The 21,876-nt window shown below is 43.6% G+C and overlaps 1 non-coding gene across 1 annotated transcript; it reads left to right on the forward strand.

Annotated features, from left to right (window-relative positions):
* Nucleotides 1–10,174: 10,174 nt before the first annotated feature.
* TRNAW-CCA (transfer RNA tryptophan (anticodon CCA)) lies at nucleotides 10,175–10,247 on the forward strand. Its single transcript has one exon. It is a non-coding gene; the product is annotated as a tRNA-Trp (tRNA).
* Nucleotides 10,248–21,876: the final 11,629 nt, after the last annotated feature.

Consider the following 21,876-nt stretch of genomic DNA (forward strand, 5'->3'; position numbering starts at 1 on the left):
ATAAATGCAGCCCCTAACCTGTCTGTACAGCTTGACAAGCAGAGCCCAGGCAGATCTTTGTGTCCCCAGTTGCCTCCTGGGCTGATCACTTTTTATTTTTTTTAATTTAATTTTTATTTTATCTTGGAATGTAGTCACTTTATATATTGTGTTAAGTTTCCAGATCACTCATGCCTGATGAACAACTTGCTTATCTGAACATGGCAGCCCTCAATGTCGACTGAGATAGAAAGGTCCTGGAGAGGAAAAGTTGGCAGAGGCCATTTCAGGCTGAGGAAAGAGCATGCACAAACCCTGCTGGCTGGAGAGAGAGCTGCCTCAGCTTAGGGACCTGCCTGTGGTTCACTGTCTGAAAGGCTGAGTGGGTTGTGTCTTATTAGGGGGGTTGAAGAGAGATGAAGTTAGGAAGATTGGCAGAGGCTGTTTCTTCGCTTATGAAGCAAACAGTGGGCATCAGTTCAAGTGTAGTATTTAAACACTAGGGAAATAGTGGACAAAAATCAACCTAATCCCCTCCCCTGGGGAAATTCACATTCTAGTGAGACCCTGATGGGCCTCCAGTGTCTCTGACCGTATCAGGAAGTCATATTGATTTCTGACCCACTTCCCCTCTAGCACTGAAAGAACCTCCAACTGAGATGATGTATGTAAAAGGCCTTTGGGAAGTGGGAACTTCCGGATCATTCCAATGAATAATCACTTTTAATGTTTTCTTTTATTTTTTTTTTGGTGTGTGCTGTACACCGTGTAGGACCTTAGTTCTCTGATTTTCTGATCAGGAATTGAACCAGGCCATGGCAGTGAAAGCATCAAATCCTAACCACTGGACTACCAGGGAATTTCCAATCACTTCTCCCCCCTACCCCATTTTAAAAGTCTTTATTGAATTTGTTACAATATTTCTTCTAATTCATGTGGTTTTTTTTTTTTGCCAAGATGCATGTGAGATCTTAGCTCCCACCAGGGATTGAATCTGCATCCCTGGATCACCAGAGAATTCCCCCCAATCACTTTTAATATTAATCTGAGTGACCAATACTTGTGCTCAGGGATTTGGGGACCTGTTTCTGGCACCCACCTGATCCTCCCTTCTGGGAAGAAGACATCTTTGGTTGTGGTCATGATGTTACAGGAAATGTGATGCCTTCCTTTGCTCTGCTGTCAAGACCCATTCTGACCAGGAGAGAGCCATCCCTCTGTGGGTCAGCTGAGCAGGCTGGACAGCATGTGACGTCCTGGGGCCAGTATGGGAATTCACTGGCTCGTTCTCAGGCTGTGAGCACCTGCTGTGGTCAAAGGTTCTTTCCCTTCTGGCTGAAGCACCCATGTGGACGAGAGAGTCACTTAAAAATCACAAAGGGAAACTCTGTCTCTGTGTTAAGAGAGGGTTGTCCCCGGGCTAGCAGTTGTGTCTGTCCTGATCAATAAAGAGGTCTGGTTCAGGGAAAGAGGCTGATTCCTAGGCCTGGGAACTTGTCCTCTCCCTCACTGTGTGACTGTAGGCAAGTCAATTCCCCTTTCTGGGTGCTAGTTTTTTCCTTTATTAATCAGGAAGTTGGACTTACTCAGGCTTGACCACAGAATTATTTGAACTTTTCTGGGGAACCTCGGTATATAAAGCAGATAAGAGAAATGAAGGTGCAGTTGAGGCAGGTTCCTGGAGGTCTGCTGACCTCACCTCATCCTGTCTCATCCCCCCTGGACAGACTTCTCCCACTATTGCCCTGCAGTCATAGTGGAATTTGGTTTAAAAATAAATGGATTATATAATTTTCATTCTAACTGGGTCATCTGGCCTCTAGGCTCAGGGTAGGGGCTGGGGGCAATTAAAAAGTTTTGTGATAACTTCTACAATTTTGTGTATACATGGAAATGGTTATCCAACCCTCTTTCTCTTTGATATAAAGATAATTTGAATTATCTAGGGGACCCTCTATTTCCATGCATAGACATGAAGTTTCATTGGCCCCATTTGACTTTGTATCTATGACTGTGACAATACCATGAAGGTGTCTAAAATGTTTCCCATTTCACTTTCTATGCAACATGTTTCCCAAATTGGACAATCTGTGATTTTTTTTCCATAAAAGGGATGTATTTGCTAGAGGCCAGCAGCATAAACAAGATAGGAATTTATTTCTCTCTCACATATGAAGTTCAGGTAGATTATCAAGGGATAGAATGATGGCTTCCTTTTTTTCCCACTTTATTTATTTTTTAATTGAAGGATAATTGCTTTACAGAATTTTGTGGTTTTCCATCTGTCATACAGCAACAAGAATCAGCCATAGGTACCCCCATATCTCCTCCGTCCCAAACCTCCCTCTCATCTCCCACCTCATCCCACCCTTCTAGATCATCACAGAGCCCCTGTTTGAGTTCCCTGAGCCATACAGCAAATTCCCATTGGCTCTCGATATTTTGCATATGATAATGTAAGTTTCCTTGTTGCTCTCTCCAGACACATACATCTCACCCTTTCCTCTTCCCCTCCCAGACTTCCACGTCCATAGGTCTGTTCTCTATGTTTCTTCACTGCTGCCCTGCAAATTAATTCATCAGTACCACCTGTCTAGATTCCATATAGAATGATAGAAGAACCCAAGTTCTTCCCATCACTGCCTTATGGTCCTCATCATGTGCCTTCCATCCTATGATCCAGGATGGCAGTTCCTGCCATCAAGTGTGCATTTCATCCAACAGGAAGAGGAAAACAGGAATTGGGGAGAGCTTACCATTTCTTTTTCAGGGAAGAAGTTGCATATATCATTTTTTTTCATATTCCACTACCTATAATTTGATCATATGGTCACCCTTACCTTTAAGTAAGGCCAAGAAATCACTTTACCTGGGTAGTCTTGTGACTAGATAAAAATTCTGTTATTATGCAAAAGAAGAGAACGAACAGATGGGCCAAGTGGAAATCCCTACCAAGAGCCTAGCCATTTCTTGGGCATGAATTTTTACACTTTTTTTAGATGTGAAATTCTGTGATGTGAGTAGCGTCTAAAAACTTCAACCTGGACAGGTGCTCAAGATTTCAGCTAATCCAGTCTCTTTCATCAAATGATGATGATGTTATGAACCCATTTTACAGATAAGGCAGCAGAGAGATTAGGTGACCTGCCCAGGGTTAACTTTGTCAGTAGCCCAAGGAGAAATTCATGTTGTAGAGATAATCACAGAAATGCTGGGATTCCCTGAGTGCCTGAAAGGGCCCTTTTCTCTGTGATTTTTATTCCTCTTCCCGTGACATCCTAGCTCTTCAGACCATACCTTACCACTGATGCTATACTTTGGGGGATAATGTGAACTCTGATCAGGGGACTGGGATGTCCTGAGGGACCCCGAGCTTTGCAGTCACACATAGGTGGCTTTCAATAGTAGTTTGCTTTTTATGACTGTGTTGCTGTGGGCAAGGCATTTTCTCTTGACTTTAGTTTCCTCTTGTTTAAAAAGAAGAGAGTATCCATCTCCAAGTTTTCTTCCCACCATTCCTTCTTCCTTCCACCCTTTCTCACTGCCCTGTCCCCTTTCCTCTTTTCTTTTTTTCACTCACAGAATGAATATATAAAGGAATCTGGTCTGGGACTTAGGACTTATAAGTGAAAACCAGTGGTCGTTTATTACCTTTCTTCCTTCTTCTTTACCCTTCTCCTTTCACTTTCTTCCTCTTGTTTCAGTTTCATGTAATTTTAACATATTTTTTCCCACCAGGTTCATTAGTCAGAGGACCCAAAGGGCTTAGATTCTCTGGTGCCCAGAAATAGTTGCCCTGATGGGTGAACTTCTAGTTCCCTTTACCAGTTTTTTTTTTTTTTTTTTTTTTCCTATCTGAATCAGACAAAGAGAACTTCAGTACCTCTTGGGTTTCCCCCTCTGATACCTTATCACTGTACCCTAACTTGGTAATCTCTTCCCTTCTTCTATGTGTTTTTTTGAATGCTTGAAAATGTCATGCTTTCTGTGGGGTTTTCTCTCCCTTGTATGTAGCTCTGGTTCTTTATAAGCTCCTTGAGGATAGGGACTGACATCTGTGTATTCCCACCTTTATGTGTTACAGAAGTGAAAACAGAAGCCTGATTGGAGATGAACTTCCTCTGAGTAAGGACCCTGTGTTCTACTTCTTCGCATCCATCCTTTGTTATGTGAAGAACAAAGGAAGAAAAGAGGAGTGAAGGGAAAGGGAAAGAAGGAAGGCGGGGTGGGGGGGAAGGGGGGAGGTTGGAAAGTGAAAATGTTAGTTGCTCAGTTAGTGTCCTACTCTGCGACCCCATGGACTATATAGCCTACCAGGCTCTTCTGACCATGGAATTCTCCAGGCAAGAATACTGGTATGGGTAGCCTCTCCCTTCTCCAGGGGATCTTCCTGATCTAGGGATTGAACTTGAGTCTCCTGCATTGCAGGCAGATTCTTTACTGTCTGAGCCACCAGGGAAGCCAGAAGGAGGAAGGGAGAAGGTGGGAAATCAGCATTTATTAAGCACAAAAAGTACCAGCTTTTAAAAACATGCTGTCTTGCTTAATCTTAACAGCACATATGTGAGACAGATTACAAAGGATAAGATTGAGGCCCAGAAAGGTGCTGTCACTTGTCCAAGTTCCCATAGCACATAGGAAGCAAAATGAGAAGCGGAAACAAGGTCTGTGAAGCTGAGGTCAGGCTCATAAGAGCCTTGAACCTTGAACCACGAGTCAGAGTTACTGACACAGTCAAGTGTGAGAATTAAATGGACTGTGTAGGAAGCCAGATCTGTCTCAGGGATTCCTTTTAACAATAGTAATAAAAAGTTCTGTGACCTTGACAAAGTCCCTGGCTGTCTTGGAACCTCAGTTTCCCCATCTGTCATGGAGGGGGCCCTCTGTAAGTGTGGGGGTCTCTCTCAGCTCTTGTGTGTGGGCTGCAGCCTCTCTCCCTGAATTCCTCAACCATCAGTGTGAGCCATTTAAACATGATAGATTCTTCCAGGAGGAACCATGCCTCTTTAGCTAGGTCAGGCCAACTAAACTTATTTGGGGTTTTTGATGAGATTTCTCTTAATTGATTGGGGTGAGGAGTTCAGAGCTAAATTGGAAGACTAACTTTTCAGCTCCAAGATGGAAGAGACTGGGGCCTGACATGACTTGAGGTTGTCTGCCCTTATTGAAGGCTGATGAGAGAGCATTCTGCACCCAGCCACACTCCCTCCTCGCTGGAGAGCACAAGGGGAGCTGATGAACAATGAATAATAAATTAGCTATCTTGGTCCTGGAAGAAACGATGTCAAATTTCTGGGGCTTTCCTTTTTGCCTCTCTCCATTGCCTGGACAGTTTTCAATGTTCTTTTGTTATGTTTTGTCTATCTCTTTTTCTTTTCTTTTCTTTTCTCCTCTCCTCCTTCTCTCCTTCCCTCTCTCAACTTTCTTTCTTCCTTACAGATATTTTCTTATTCTAAGTTTCAAAACATTTAGGAGAATAAGAGATTTGAATGATAATGCTCTCCAGAGTCTAGTTTACAGTGATTTCTATGTCTTCTGATCGTTAGTATCTTCTGTCTCCTCCTTACTCATGTAACTAAAGATTCATTAATAGTAGCCATAGTTACAACTGGGAGAACTTAACAATGGATACCAAGCACCATTCTTTCAGGTCCTACAAGGCACTACATTCTTTCACTCAACAAATATTTATGAAGCATCCAACCATTTCCAGGCTCCATCATGGAAAAGATTCAGCCACGACCAAGGCAGAGTCTCTTTCCCTAATGGAGCTTACATTGTAGTTGGAAGCAGACAATAGCAAGTAAACAAATATTTACTGTATTTTCAGGTTATTTAATTACATCTTCAAAACAACCTCATGGCAAGTATTATAAGTTCATTTTACACATGCTAAACACTGAGGTGTGGATAATGAAATTATCTGTCCAAAATCAGATGAGAAGTTTGAATGCACCCCAGCCCAGTGGCCTTTGTAGGACCCAATGAAACTTTTTATTATGAGCTCAGGGGCAGTAAACTGTGAAACTATGAAACTGAAGCTCCAGAGCTCTTCACTTGCATAGGCGCTTCCTCAAGTCTCTTAGGACCTAAGTTTTAATCCCTTCCTTAGTGAGAGCCCTTCACATTTTATAAGCCTTGGGCTTCACAAAACCTGGACCAGTCTTCACTGACATGAGGATTCACAGACTTCTAGTTTTCTTCAAGAACTCAGAAGCCAATGGAGGAGAAAGACATGAAAAGAAAACATTGTAATACATACAGATGAGCGCTATAATGGAGGTGTTATGGACTAAATTGTGCCCTTCAAATTCATATGTTGAGACTGTAACCCTCAATGTGATGATTGTATTTAGAGATAGGGCTTTTAGGGGGGCAATTAAAGTTAAAGGAGTTCATAAGGGTGGGGCTTTTTATGAGGAGAAGAAGAGACAGCAGAGAGCTATCTCTCAGGGTGCACACACAGGGCAAAGCCCATGTGAACACTCAGAGAGAAGGCAGCGGTCTGTAAGCCAGAAAGGGAGCTCTCAGCAGAAGCTGAGCTTGCTGACATCTTGGTCACGGATTCTAGCCTCCAGAACTCTGAGGAAATACATTTTCATTGTTTACACTGCCCAGTCTGTGGAATTTTGCTGTGGTATCCCCGAGCAGACTTGTATAGGATGGATGTACAAGGGAGATGGATTTGAGGATGGGAAAGCATTCCAGGCAAAGAAAACAGCTGAGTAAAAGGTGTGGAGGCCTGAGAAGGCACAGCTTACCTGTCCCCAAGGCATGCATGTGTGCGTGTGTGTTCAGTCACTAAGTCGTGTCTGACTCTTTGAGATCCCGTGAACTGTAGTGCACCAGGCGCCTCTGTCCATGGGATTTCCCAGCAAGAATACTGGGGTGGCTTGCCATTTCCTCCTCCTGGGGATCTTCCCAACCAGGAATCAAACTGGCCTCTCCTGTGTCTCCTGCATTGGCAGGTGGAGTCTTTACTACTGAGCCACCTGGGAAGCCCCGACATACCTGCAGAACCATAAATGGTAATTATGCATACTTAGGAGTACAGAGGCAGAGATCGACAATGGCAGGTGGGTGGGGGAAAATCGAAAACATGTGAGATGCCAGGCTCAAGACTGGGTTTTGCTAATAGATGTGGGAGTGCCCCGGTTTGCCCTTGAACAGGGCAGAGCCAAAACCATCATGGTGGCAGAAGGAGGGAGATGGATGGGTGGGAGGGACACTAGTCAGGTGACTACTGTAATAGCTCTGGTAAGAAAGGGTATAGCTCTAAAGTAGGTCAGTGGAGTTGGAGACAAGGACATGTTTTGGAACTGGGAGGAGGGAATGGGAGAGAGGAGGAGGAGCAAGAATCACACTTGAGTTTTTCGCTTGGATATCTGGTGCTTGGAATATTTTGGCCGCATTGAAAGTGACTTGTGTATATGTATATATATATATATATATATATATATATATATATATATATATATATATATATAATTTAATTATGAGAAAAAGGGTTTGGAGTTTTTATATTTCAAAGAAATATCAGGTGGAGGTGTGCTATGGTCCGAGATTTGCAGATTTGGTCAGCTGGATGCTCTGCTGTTTGGAAGCTAACAGAGTGGGAATAGGGTGTCCAGGAGGCATGTGAGTGGATCTACAGGCAGCCTTCATTAGCAGCGTTATGCTTCTTGATAGGATGAGGGCCAAGGAGGTTACAATGTTGTGGTGTCAGTGTCAAACTTGGTAACTGCTTGGCTTAGGACAAAGCATTTGATAGGGTTCTGATCTTGACCTAACTTACTGTGTGCCTTTGGGTGGATCATTTACTGTCTCTAGGTCTCAGTCTCACCTTCTCAAAATTGAACCACTTGGGTTAAATGATCTTTAAATTCTGTTTTAGTGCTCACATTCTATATATCACTGTTTAACCAACATCATGTTTAAAAGTGTACATAAATCAAGAATTTGGGGGAGGATTAGGGTTTTATTTCCAAGGGCAATACCTAATTCAGTCCCAAAATAACAAGCTTTAACTCCTTTGTCATTTCACCTCGGCTGGACTCATAGAGGACTCTGGGGAGAAGAGATTATTTGGATACCATCTAGTTCAGTTTCTTTATTCCACACTTAAAGGGAATGAGGAACAGCAAGAGCATCACCCAAGGTCATACAGCTGGTGAATAGCAGAGTCAGGAATTGAACCCAAGTCTCCCAAAGAGGGCCATGAGGGGCATATAACCACCAGCTTATGCACTGCATGACTTTGTAGACTCTGATGTGAGTGGTACCCCTGAAATTATGGAGGCAGAGATCCTGCTCTTGACCCCCTACTTTGCACTCCTCGCATTCTGCGTATCTAGTTGTTTAAAATGCCTCCTCACCCCCCTGGATACCCAGCACCTCTCTTCTTCCCTTTTCCTTGCCAGTTGGAATCCTATTCATCCTTTAAAACTCAGTACAAATAAGACTTCTGTGGTCCCCTTTCTTCCCTTTTCACATACCCCTATGGCCATATATGGGACTTCCCAGGTGGTTCACTGGCAAAGAATCTGCCTGCCAATGCTGGAGATGCAGGAGACACGGGTTTGATCCCTGGGTCAGGAAGATCCCCTGGAGAAGGAAAAGGCAACCCACTCCAGTGTTCTTGTTTGGAAAATTCCATGGACAGAGGATCCTGGTAGGCTACAGTCCACAGGGTCGCAAAGAGTTGGACATAACTGAGTGACTGGGCACTCATGCATGCAATGGCCATTGACACATAGCACATTACCTGGGAATGGTTTCTTCCTTTTCTACAATGAACCCAAAAGGGTAGGAATTGTGTCTTATTCATCTCTGTATTTCTAATGTCTAGCCCACATGCTCAATTAATGTCCATGAAATGAATGAATACAAAGATAAATGATAGGATGAGTATAAAATGAGTTTTGCTGGAGAATATAGAATCAAACAGAAAAGCTTAGGAAGCCATGTCCCATGAGGTGTAAATGAGACTATGGTTTTCCTCTCATCTGGCTATTTCTTGGACCCACAGGTCATCACCCTCATTAATGACAGCTCCCCTAAGCTGTAAGCAGGAAATGCTTTGGTATCAGGCCTGATGGCCCATATTGAAGACATAATCCTTTGGCCCGTGACTCACCAATGGATTCCAGAAGGCTCAGTGTGGGTGGCCTTCCTCAATCAATCAATGGTTGGGCGTCCCAACCTGTGATTGAATCCAAGCCACCCAAGCGTAGAGGTCTCCCAGATGCAGCCTGTATGGTGCCCTCTGGCCATCAGGCCTGTGTAAGTTGTAGCCAGCCACCAAGAGATGCAGACAAGCATCCATAAAAGCCAGCTTTTATGACCACTAATATCCCCTTGAGTGTGGTCATTATGATTATTTAACATTTATGAGACACCCTTGGTGCAGTGGGGCTAAAGGAAAGCCAGTTTGGCAGTCTCAACACAAACGGATGTTTCTATATAACCGTACAAAGGTGATCCCTCCCACCCAGATTAGTTCATTTGCAACTACAATCAGGAGCTCATGTAGGCTAGGGCAAACCTCAATGTTTTCTGTATAGTATCAATCCAGGCATTAACCCAGGGAAACCTCAGTTAATCAAAACCCAGCAAAGGAAAATTCTCAACTCTATTTTGAGTTTTACACTGCCATTGATTTGTTCTCTGAGTGATGTTGATGTGCAAAGTCTTTTGTTCACTCTTTCTCATTCAATAAAACATATAAACTGCTGACAATGCCACATCATATGTCTGCTCTTGACATTGTAAAGATAAATAAACAGCCTGTGCCCCTAGACAAGGCAATCTTATGGGGAAGAGAGGCATGGAAATAGAAATATAGTCTTGCAGGTGATGTGTAAGAGCCAAGTTGATAGAAAAGTGGAGGGCTAGAGGAAGGAGTGGTTAACAGGTTAGGCAAGCTTTACTGGAGGAAAAGCTCAAGATGGCATTTGATTGATGATGACAATTTCTGGTGGGTTCTGTGGAACCACACAGGAATGTGTGGACCTTACAGGAGAGGAAATGAATGAGCAAATGAATGGGAAGGTAGAACGTCACAGAAGACTGAGAGAACCCTAAGATATGCAGAAGGGCTGAAATTTACAGTGTGAGGGGATGAGGTAGAAAATCTAGGCAAGGACTAGATTATAAAGACCTTGCTCATTATTTAAGAAGTGACTACTGGAGGACTTCCTTGGTGGTCCAGTGGTTAAGACTCTGCACCCCAAATGCAGGGAGCCCAGGTTCGATCCCTGGTTGGGGAACTGATCCTACATGCTGCAACTAAGAGTTCCCATACCACAGCTAAGACCCAGCACACCTGAGTAAACAAATAAATAAAAGAAGAAGTGACGGCTGCATTTGGAAACACTGGTCCCCTTGGAGTGCTCTCATCCCTTGATTTGGATGGCATCACGTTCTGATGGAGTGGCTCCTACCTCTTTGGCCACATCCCCTCTGTTATTTCAGAGAAGGCACTGGCAACCCACTTCAGTACTCTTGCCTGGAAAATCCCATGTACGGAGGAGCCTGGTGGGCTGCAGTCCATGGGGTCGCTACGAGTTGGACATGACTGAGCGACTTCACTTTCACTTTTTACTTTCATGCACTGTAGAAGGAAATGGCAACCCACTCCAGTGTTCTTGCTTGGAGAATCTCAGGGACGGGGGAGCCTGGTGGGCTGCCATTTATGGGGTCTCACAAAGTCGGACATGACTGGAGTGACTTAGCAGCCGTAGCAGCCTCTGTTATTTACGTGGAACTATCTTCCTTTGCCCATGCTTTAATGACAGTGTTCCTCAGGGTTCCCGCCCCTGTTTTTCTCACTCTAGATCCCTCTCTGAGCAGTTTTGCTACTGTAGTGATTCCCCAAATGATATCCCTCTTCCAGATGCAGTCTTTTCTGAACTCCATATAGATCTAATTGCCTATGGGATATCTCTACCCAATCCATCTGCTCCCTAAGCCTTCATTTGTTGTGTGTTTCCAGTCTTATGAAAAGTGTCAATACCTGGAACTCTCCTAGACTCTTTACTATCCCTCATTTGTTGTTGTTCAGTCACTCAGTTGTGTCTGACTCTTCAAATCAATTCCACCAACCATGCATTCACTCACCCATTAGGCATTTATGGAGTTCTTATGATTTTTCAGAGATTTAACCAGCATCTGGGGATGTGGAAATGAGTAAAACACAGCCCTGACCCTTGGGGAGGAGTCAGAAGAAGGGGACATGATTAGCTGGCTGTCACTGTGGGTGTAGCAAGACAGGGCTGTGGGTGCAAGGTGAAGGCCCCTGTCCTACCTGGGTGGCTGGGCTGGTATGAGGGACATCTGGTAAAGCCTCTTCAGGAGATGATGCCTCTGCTGGGTCTCAAAGACTGAGTAGCATTTGGGCAGTGCAATAAAAGGTGGGAGATGGTGAGGGGAGGGAGTTGTTCCAGGAAGAAGGATCACAAGAGGAAGTGAATGGAGATGATACATGGCACAATGTGGCTGTGACTGCAAGCAGCTGAGAGCTGCTGGGGAGAAGAATGGGAGCCAGAGGTGGTAAGAGATAAGGAGCTGAGGTTGAGTTATACACAGCCTGATGAAGAATTTGGACATATATCAAGGGAAACTCTTGAGAGTTCCTTGGACAGCAAGGAGATCAAACCAGTCAAACCTAAAGGAAATCAACCTTGAATATTCATTGGAAGGACTGATGCTGAAGCTCCAAATACTTGGTCCACCTGATGCGAAGAGCTGACTTATTGAAAAAGACCTTGATGCTGGGAAAGATTGAGGGCAGGAGGAGAAGGGGGCAACAGAAGATGAGATGTTTGGATGGCATCATTGACTCAATGGACATGAGTTTGAGTAAACTCCAGGAGATAGTGAAGAACAAGAAAGTCTGGTGTGCTGCAGTCCATGGGGTCAGAAAGAGTCAGACATGACTTAGTGACTGAACAACAACAACAAGGGAAATAGGAACCTGGTGTTTGGAGCTGGGAACTGACCTGATCAGGGTAATTGTGCAGGAAGAGCATGTTAACAGGTGGGGTAGGTTGTCAGGGGAGGGAGGGTCTGCTACAATAAGAAGGTCATGCAAGAGGTGATGAGGTCAGACCTGAGGTAGGTGCTCTAGGGATGGAGAGACAGTGATGCTGGGGAGACAGTTCTCAAGTTGGGTGAGCTGCCTTACTCATCATTTGACTGTGGGTATGATCCCAGGATAGAAGGAAGGGACTGAGGTTTCATCCTTGAATGAGAGGTGAATATTGCTCATGTTTTTGGAACACAGGAGTGGAAGCAGGCTTCCAGCATAAAAACCTTCAACTTTAGACCAGATTTGAGATATTATATCCCCAAATGTGTTGCATGCTTGATTTTTCTCCCTGTTCATGGGGAATGGGGGTAGACTGCAGCTCCTGGATCTGACCTTGACCTCTCTAGGTTGAATCCATAACCTTGAGCTGGGCACAGAGATCCAGGGCAGAGCAGAGGGCTGCTGGGCCATGTGGATGGTGGGAGTGAAGTCACAGTCACCTTTGCTGCCCTGCAGAATGCTGGCTGTGGTGGGGCTCCTGCTCCCCTCCATTTCCCACTAGGAATGCTGGGTCCCTGCAGAAATACAGCCGTCCTCATCCATTCCAGAGAGGGAGAAACTCCATGAACCCTGTCCATCCCTGCCGCCATGCCCCTCTGCCTCCACAGTTCAGTTCAGTTCAGTCACTCAGTCGTTTCCAACTCTGCGACCCTATGAACTGCAGCATGCCAGGCCTCCTTGTCCATCACCAACTCCTGGAGTCCACCCAAACTCGTGTCCATTGAGTTAGTGATGTCATCCAACCATCTCATCCTCTGTCATCCCCTTCTCCTCTGCCCTCAATCTTTCCTAGCATCAGGGTCTTTTCCAATGAGTCAACTCTTCACATGAGGTGGCCAAAGTATTGGAGTTTCAGCTTCAGCATCAGCCCTTCCAGTGGACACCCAGGCTTGATCTTCTTTAGGATAGTCTGGCTGGATCTTCTTGCAGTCCAAGGGGCTCTCAAGAGTCTTCCCCAACACCACAGTTCAAAAGCATCAGTTCTTAACATGTTTCTCATTAAAGGGCTGATGGAGGGTCTGCTCTGGTTGGTGGATTTATCATCACTCTGTCCTCCTCCGATTTACTCCTCCAGAAAAGTTTATGGTCTTAAAGGGAAAGGGGCGCTGAAGAGCTTGCCATTCTCAGGGAAAAATGAGTTTTAGGGTTCTGTCTAGACGATGGTTTCCTTTTCTCTTTCTTTGTTTTGCTTTTTGTTCATTTTATTACAAAGGGCAGGTACTTCCTGTTGTCTTTGAACAGAGTATCATCCCTGTGGTACTTTCTTAGAGCAAGTGAAATGGGGTCAGTCTGAAGGAAAGATGGTGAGCATGGGGTTGCCAGCTCTGAGCCTCTCCTTCCTCATCTATAAGAGGCTGGCCTAGATGAAGTCCAGGTCCTCCTAGCTCTAAGCATCTAAGATATGGTTCCAAGGGTCAGTGAGTTGGGGCAACAGCACCACGAATGGAAAAACAGGGAGTCCAGAAGTCCTTGCTCTGCTTGCTAGCTGTGAGAGCCTGGGCAATTCAGTTCACCCCCCTGAATCAGGATTTTCCTGCCTGTCAAATAAAGACAGTTATCCTGTTTATATTTTTTCAGGCTATTGGGAGGAACAAATGGAAATATCAGACTAATTTGTAAAGGACTGTGCCCTTCAAGGAACTTGGGTCCAATGGGTGACTTTGCTCATCTAGGTCCTTCAACAATTTGGGCCAGTTGAATTGTGCCCTAGAACATGGTCAGTATGAATAGTGTGAATAGCCCAGATCCCTCCTCAGTGAGACCAAGATTTCCTCATATGTATAATAAGTACAATAATAACTATCCCACAAGGTTGTAGTGAGGAATAAATAACATAATTCCATTCACTTCTTCTACCCATTCATCTGTCTATCAGTCCATCCATCCATCCATCCATCCAACCATCTGTATAACAAACTTATCACACCTGTTGTTCACCAGATTCTTTGCTGACCTCTGGGGACACAAAAATGAATAGGACATGGTCCTGTCCTCTGTGAAAGCACAATTTAGGTAGAAAGACACAAAACTAACAAAAAAAAAATATAAAACAAGTTGTTGAGGGATACTTGTACTCTAGGTGTTTGGGAGTCCATAGAAGGGCAGCTTTTAGCTTATCTTGGGGGTCAGTCAAGTCTCTTTGGAAGAGAGGGTATCTAAGCTGAGACTAGAATGAGTTTGCTGGTGCTGGGAGGGTTAGGAGAGGGTGCTGGCAAGGGGGACCACCATCCAGACAAAGGGGCCAACATGGAATATTCTATCTTCACAACTTCGCATGACTTACTCCCTCACGTCTTTCAGGCCTCTACTCAAAATATCCCCTCCTCGCAGATACTTTCTCTGAGTACCTTGTTCACTGTCCATCATTTTACCTGCTTTAGTCTCCTTCACATCACTTATCATGACCTGAAGTTGTAGTGTATTTGATTTTGTATTCTTAGGGTATTCTCTACTGAGAGGTAAACTCAGCGTGGGCAGGGACCTCATCTGTGTTGCTCAGTGCTGATTCCCATAACTTCATGTCTGATGCTGTAATAGTCTGTCAGTATTGCTGTAACAAGGTGTTATAGGCTGGGTGACTAAAGCAACAGAAATGTATTTTCTCACATTTCTGGAGGCTAGAGATCTGAGATCAAGGGGTCTGCAGACTTGGTTCCTTCTGAGGGCTATGAGAAAGAATCTATTTCATGTCTTTCTCCTAGCTCCTGGTGGTTTGCTGGCAGTCTTTGGTGTTTCTCATCTTGTAGACATATGCCCTAGCTCTCTGCCTTCATCTTCCTGTGGTATTACCCCCGTGTGTATGTGTGCAAATTGTCCCTGTTTATAAGGACACAATTCACCCTATTCCAGTGTGATTTCCTCTTAATTAATTAGTTACATCTGCAATGACCCTATTTCCAAATCAGGTCACATTCCAAGGTATTGGAGGTTAGGACTTTAAGATATGAATTTTGGGAAGGGGGACACAATTACCCCCACCAAAGGCCCATAATAAATAGTTAGGATATCAATGTCGAATGAAGGAATACATGGATAAAGAGGTAAGAATTACCATGGTGCCTCTTGGGGGCTCTGGGTTGTTTGGGATTCTTGAAACTTCAAGGACAAGTCAGGGCCTGGTAAGCACTGACACCCAGGAGGTATGTGTACCTGCTCTTTAGTACACAAGAAGCCTCCAGTCAGAGGTAGCTGCTACCATTCTAATTTCTACTGATTGTTAGGTGGAATGCAGGTCCATCTCTGTGGCTATACATCTCTGCTCTTAGAAGACCTCTTTCACATCATGGCAGAGATGAATGTTAGCAGTTTGGACCAACACCATCCTGATTGTTGTTGTTGTTCAGTGACTAAGTCATGTCAAACTTCTTGCGACCCCATGGACTGAAGCATGGCAGGCTTCCTTGTCCTTCACTATCTTCCAGAGTTTGCTCAAACTCACGTGCATTGAGTTGATGATGCCATCCAACCATCTCATCCTCTGTCATCCCCTTCTGCTTCTTCCCCCAATCTTTCCCAACATCAGGGTCTTTTCCAGTAAGTCGGCTCTTCACATCATGTGGCCAAAGAATTGGAGTTTCAGCTTCAGCATTGGTTCTTCCAGTGAATATTCAGGGTTGATTTCTTTAGGATTGACTGGTTTGATCTCCTTGCTGTCCAAGGGACCCTCAAGAGTCTTCTACAGCACCCCGGTTCAAAAGCATTAATTCTTTGTCACTCAGTCTTCTTCATGGTACAACTCTCACATCCATACATGACTACTGGAAAAACCACACCTTTGACTATATGGGCCTTTGTCTCAGAGTAATGTCTCTGCTTTTTAATATGCTGCCTAGATTTGTTTTAACTTTTCTTCTAAGGAGCAAGTGTCTTAGTTTTGTGGCTGAAGTCACCATCTGCAGTAATTTGGAGCCCAAGAAAATATCCTGTTTACCAAGAACCATAGGCACATCAGCTTACTCAGCAGGTCCCAGAGACCCATGTCTTATATGAGGCCTTCTAACCTGGTCACCTTTTCTTTACGTCCCAACAATGGGCTGCCTTCTGCTCTCTGATAAACAGCCCATCATTCATGAGCTGAGATCAGGAATGGTCACAGAGGCTCTAATATATTTCCTTTAGTGTCATAACCGCTGAGAAACAGTTTCTGATTAATCAACCCTTGTGATAAAGCTTGGGAAAGGTAACAGGACATAAATAGCAAAGGAAACCAAGATTAATGTGGAAATGTCCTTGAGATATCAGGATAGGAAGTTGGGAAGGAGCCAAGGGGGCTCCTTAGAGAATAAGCCGGAGTCAGAGGGAGATAACCTCAGAGCAGAGTGAAAAGGGTGGTGACTGCCTGTCATGAATCCAGCCTCTGCCACCTACTCGCTCTAGAATCAGGGCGTAAGTCATCCTCCCACTTGAACCTCAGTTTCCCTAGCTCAAAAGCAGGGATCCTAAGACCTGAGTCATTGTGAAAATGCTAGAGGATGAATAAGAGTTTAACATAGAGCCTGGAATTTAACAAGATTTCAATGCATGGTAACAACTATAATATCACATACAAATTAAGTGCTTATAATGGTCAAGGCATTATTCTAAGTGATTTGGCCCCGTGAAGTGGGTACAATCATAAAACTCATTTTGCAGTTGAGAAAACTGATGTTCAGAGGGTTTAAGTAAATGCCCAAGGTCACATAGTTACTAAGCAGTGAAACTGAGATTCACACTCAGGCCATCTGTCATGGAGCCCATGTTTTAATGGTTATGCTGTGTAACTCTTGGCCTAATTATAATTGATATTAGTGTCCTTTAGTTATATGATGAGAATTTAGGGCATTTTCAATCAAGAATACTGGAGGTAAGATAAATAACAAAAGTTATTAAATGGTTCCTAGGTGCTAGGCAACAAAATACTTATATCGATTAACCCTCACATGCAGTCTGGAAAAAATGCATTTATCACCCACATTTTAGAAATAAGGAAATCATGACTCAGAATTATTGTATAGCTACGATTCAAACCTAAGTCTGTCTCAGTCCAAAGCCCAAGTTCTCTCCACCACTCCCTCTGCATCCGGGAAAATCACTGGACATACAGTGGAGGGGTAGCATGACATCCAGAGCCCCATCTCTAAGGAGTGACTAAAACTGGGAAGCTATTCCTCACTTGCGTCAGAGCTGAGTAAGGTAAGGAAGACCATTATCAAGTTCACAAGGCACCGGGTCCAAAATGAGTAATGTCAGACTCCCAGGGGAAGTTAAGAGGGCAATAGGAAAAATACTGCCGAGTTATGGTAGTCCTTGAAAGCACAGCGGAAAATTCAGCCAGTAAGGAAGATGGATAGGAGAGCTTATAGTTAAAACTGGCTGGAGGTAAGGAAGGAAGTGATTGACCTAATTTTAGAAAGCCCCAGACTCTGAGGCTCCTAAGGTATGAGACAGGGAGTTTGGGTGAGGAATATTTGCCATTTATCATCCCTTGGCCTCTGCAGGAGGACTTGGGGATGATCCAGCTTGGAGACATCCTCCAGTGGGGTAGCAAAAGGATGATCTTAGAAGTCAGGGAGAACTAGGGTTGAGTAGCAATGGTCAATACTAGAGATGAGGTGGGAAAGGCTTTCCAGGGATCATCAGTAGGGTCTCAACCAAAGATCTAATTTATTTAAGAATCTGAAAACATTCTGCAATGAAAACTGTTATTAGATGCAGTTTGTACTGTGCTATGGGCCATGCATATACCATGCATGTTTCCAGAAGACTTGAAATGCCAATAATAGCTTAAACACTGTACACTTGATGGAGAAGGAAGACAGTTTAATGTTTTATCTCGATCCAGAGATGCATCAACTTAAAGGATAACTCCAATCAACAAACATAATGATATCCAAGAAGAAATGGTTGGTGATGGACAATTCAGAAATGCTTGCCCGAAAGGTGAATGGTTCTTTCAAAAGTTTCAGGTCCTAACTCTTGTAGAAAACACTGACACCCAACATGGTAATTCTCAGTCCAAGAAACACGGGTCTTCCAGGTATTAAAAAAAAATAATGGGAATTTCCTGGTGGTCCAGTGCTTAAGAATCCACTTGCTGATGCAGAGCACATGGATTGGATCCCTGGTCAGGGAAGTAGGATCCCCAAAGCAATGGAGCAGCTAAGCCTGTGTACCACAACTACTGAGTCTGCACTGTAAGCCTGCAAGCCACAACTGCTGAAGCCCATGCGCCCTAGATCCCATGCTCTACAATGGGAGAAGCCACTGCGAGGAGAAGCCCATGCACCGCAACTAGAGAAAACTTGAGGCCCAAAAACTAAATAAGTGAAAATTTAAAAAGCAACCAAGCAAAAACCCCAACTTCTTTCATCTCTCTGAGGTTTGTCTTCCTCATCTCTGAAACGGGACAAAAGTGTCTGCCTGCTAGACTTTTTGTGAGTGATTATATGAGAAAGGTTGAAAGGGCCTAATAAATTGCCTGGCCCATGGTGGGCTCTCAATTAATATTCATTGGGTGAATCTCATGGGGAGATGAAATGTTTGTAAAAGGAAGTCTTCACTGAATCATGATAAAAGTGTCATCAGTAGATTTCTAGTTTCTTTAGATCAGAAAAGAGGTTTTCATGTCTTCTGTGTTTGGCCTTCTTTTGTTCAATACCTCCTATGGTCTGAAAGTTTTAAGACTGCTTAATAACTGCATGAGCATAAATGCATATACTCAAACCCTGGCATATAGTATTGTTGCCAATACAAAATGCTGGCTGAAGTTTACCTTATGGGACTTTAACGTCATTATCTTTTTTTTCTTCAAAATTGAGATATATTTATGGTTGCTTTTCTGACTTCAAAAATAATAACTATTGGTTGAAAATAATTTTATTAATTCAGGATGATATGGAGAAGCAAGTAAAAGAATTCTCTCTAATTTGACTTTCCAGACATAACCATTTTTTAGTGTGTGTATGCTTCTAGAGTTTATTCTATATGCTTATAAACCTATATGTTGCATTCTACACACACACACACCCACCCACACACACACACACACACACACACACACACACACACACCCCTAGTGCAGAATTTTGATCTCTAGCTGAGTACACTTCCACCTAGAATAAAGACTACATTGCCCAGCTTTTGCTTTAGCAAGATATGTGCAGGGGATTAATTTCTAGCCAATAGCATATAAGCAGACAGGTTGTACAGCACCCAGAAGGCTGCTTAAGAGAGGATGATGCAGGTGGGAGGCATGTCTTTTCAGCCTTTTCCCTGACTCCTTCAGTTCAGTTCAGTCACTCAGTTGTGTCCAACTCTTTGCGATCCCAAGGACTGCAGCACACCAGGTTTCCCTGTCCATCAACAACTCCCAGAGCCTACTCAAACTCATGTCCATAATGTCGGTGATGCCATCCAACCATGTCATGCTCTGTAGACCCATTCTGTTCTCCTTCCACCTTCAATCTTTCCCAGCATCAGGGTCTTTTCCATTGAGTTGGTTCTTTGCATCAGGTGGCCAAAGATTGGAGTTTCAGCTTCAACATCAATCCTTCCAATGAATATTCAGGACTGATTTCCTTTAGGATGGATTGGTTGGATCTCTTTGCAGTCCAAGGGACTCTCAAGAGTCTTTTCCAACACCACAATTCAAAAGCATCAATTCTTCAGTGTTCAGCTTTCTTTATAGTCCAACTCTCACATCCATACATGACTACTGGAAAAACCATAGCTTTGACTAGACTGACCTTTGTTGGTAAAGTAATGTCTCTGCTTTTTAATCTGCTGTCTAGGTTGGTCATAGCTTTTCTTCCAAGGAGCAAGTGTCTTTTAATTTCATGGTTGCAGTCACCATCTGCAGTGATTTTGGAGCCCAAGGAAATAAAGTCTCTCACTGTTTCCATGTTTCACCATCTATTTGCCATGAAGTGCTGGGACTGGATGCCATGATCTTAGTTTTCTAAATGTTGAGTTTTAAGCCAACTTTTTCATTCTCTTCTTTCAGCTTTCATCAAGAGGCTCTTTAGTTCTTCTTCGCTTTCTGCCATAAATGTGGTGTCATCAGCATATCTGAGGTTATTGATATTTCTCCCAGCAATCTTTATTCCAGCTTGTGCTTCACCCAGCCTGGCATTTTGCATGATGTACTCTACATATAAGTTAAATAAGCAGGGTGACAATACACAGACTTGACGTACTTCTTTCCTGATTTGGAACCAGTCTGTTGTTCTATGTCCAGTTCTAACTGTTGCTTCTTGACCTGCATGCCTGACTCCTTCTTAGCTACAAACAGATATGGAGGTAGAGTTTCATAGTCATCTTAGGCCATGAAGGGACTCTGAGGATGGAAGTTGCACACTGGGGACCAGAAGAGAAGAGCTGAGCCATCAATAACTTAAAGGAATAACCATACCACTCCTCATCATCCTGTTCCAGGCTTCTTTAACTTTGGAGAATAACTCCCTGTGATTTTAAGCCACTGTGATGAACTCTTCTATGACTGGTGCCTGGACACAATTTCTAAATGATACACCCTTCCACTTAACTTAATATTATATATATATTTATTTTTTCCCTGTCAATGCATAAAAAATCTACTGTATTCTTTTTCCTGACTATATAACTATTCCATTGTAAGCATATACCATCATTTCCTCAATTCCTTATTGATGAAACTTAAATTCGTTTCAATTTTTGGAAATGATACACAGTGTAGAACATAAATCTTTGTGTAGATTTTAATATTTTCTTAGGATAAGGAAAGGAAATTTAGGGGTCTTCCCTGGTGGTCCAGTGGTTAAAACTGCATGCTTCCACTGCAGGGGGCATGGGTTTCATCCCTGGTCAGGGAACTAAGATTCTGCACACTGTGAGGTGTGGCCAAAAAGAGAAGAAGAGGAATTTTAGGGCTAAAAGGTGTCTGCATTTTAAATTGGTAATTTAATTAATGAAATTAATGGCTTTGTGTATTGTAATTGATATGTATTGCCAAACTGTCCCTAGAAAAGAGACCGGTAGATTTAAATAAAATTTTGTTTTGTGAGATTTTTCATATATGCAAAGCACAGAGAAGAGCATGAAAAATCTACATACATAATTATTCAGCTGAAGAAGTAGAATATTTCCACAATGGCCTGATGTGCCCTGTCTATCTCATTCCAATGAGACCATCCAACTCATCTCACCCAGCAGGCATCCCTAATCTTTCAACAACCCTGTGGCCAGTGGGTAAGTCCATAGGATTCTTTTACCTGCAAGCCATAGACACTCTTCCCCACCCAAAAACAATGCATTGGTGCATCCAATTTAAATGTGCGGGGTAGAGCTTGCTGGAGAGAGGGATCAAACGATGTCATCAGAACCCCGTCTCTCTTCCCCTCTCAGGCCTCCTTTCCTCCACGCTGGCTTCATTCTCAGTTTCCACATAGCGCTCCTCCAGGCCTTCATCCTTTAGGTTCACATCCTGAACCTGCAGGAAAAAATAGTACCTCTTCTCAATACCTCCCACCTAAGGCCTGGTTTCACTGATTAGATTAACCAAGGTGAGGTGCCCATTCTGACTGTATCTATTAATAGCTCCCATTATGGATTTCTCATCTGGAATCTCTCAAACCCTTCTGATGCTCGTGAATATTTTTTGCCTGAGATGGGATAACAAGCCCCAGGGTTAAATACCTCTTTGGGAATGTGGCCCTTGGCAGAGGACACAAGGATGAGCAAAGCTAACAGCTACCGAGTGCTATAAAGTGCTGGGTCTTTGACTCATTCATCTGCAAGGTGGGTATAACACCTGGAAAGCAGAGGCTTTGAGAAGATGAATGGCTGCCCTGAGC

The sequence above is a fragment of the Muntiacus reevesi genome, chromosome 1 (assembly GCF_963930625.1).
Source record: "Muntiacus reevesi chromosome 1, mMunRee1.1, whole genome shotgun sequence".
Taxonomy (NCBI): Eukaryota; Metazoa; Chordata; class Mammalia; order Artiodactyla; family Cervidae; genus Muntiacus; species Muntiacus reevesi.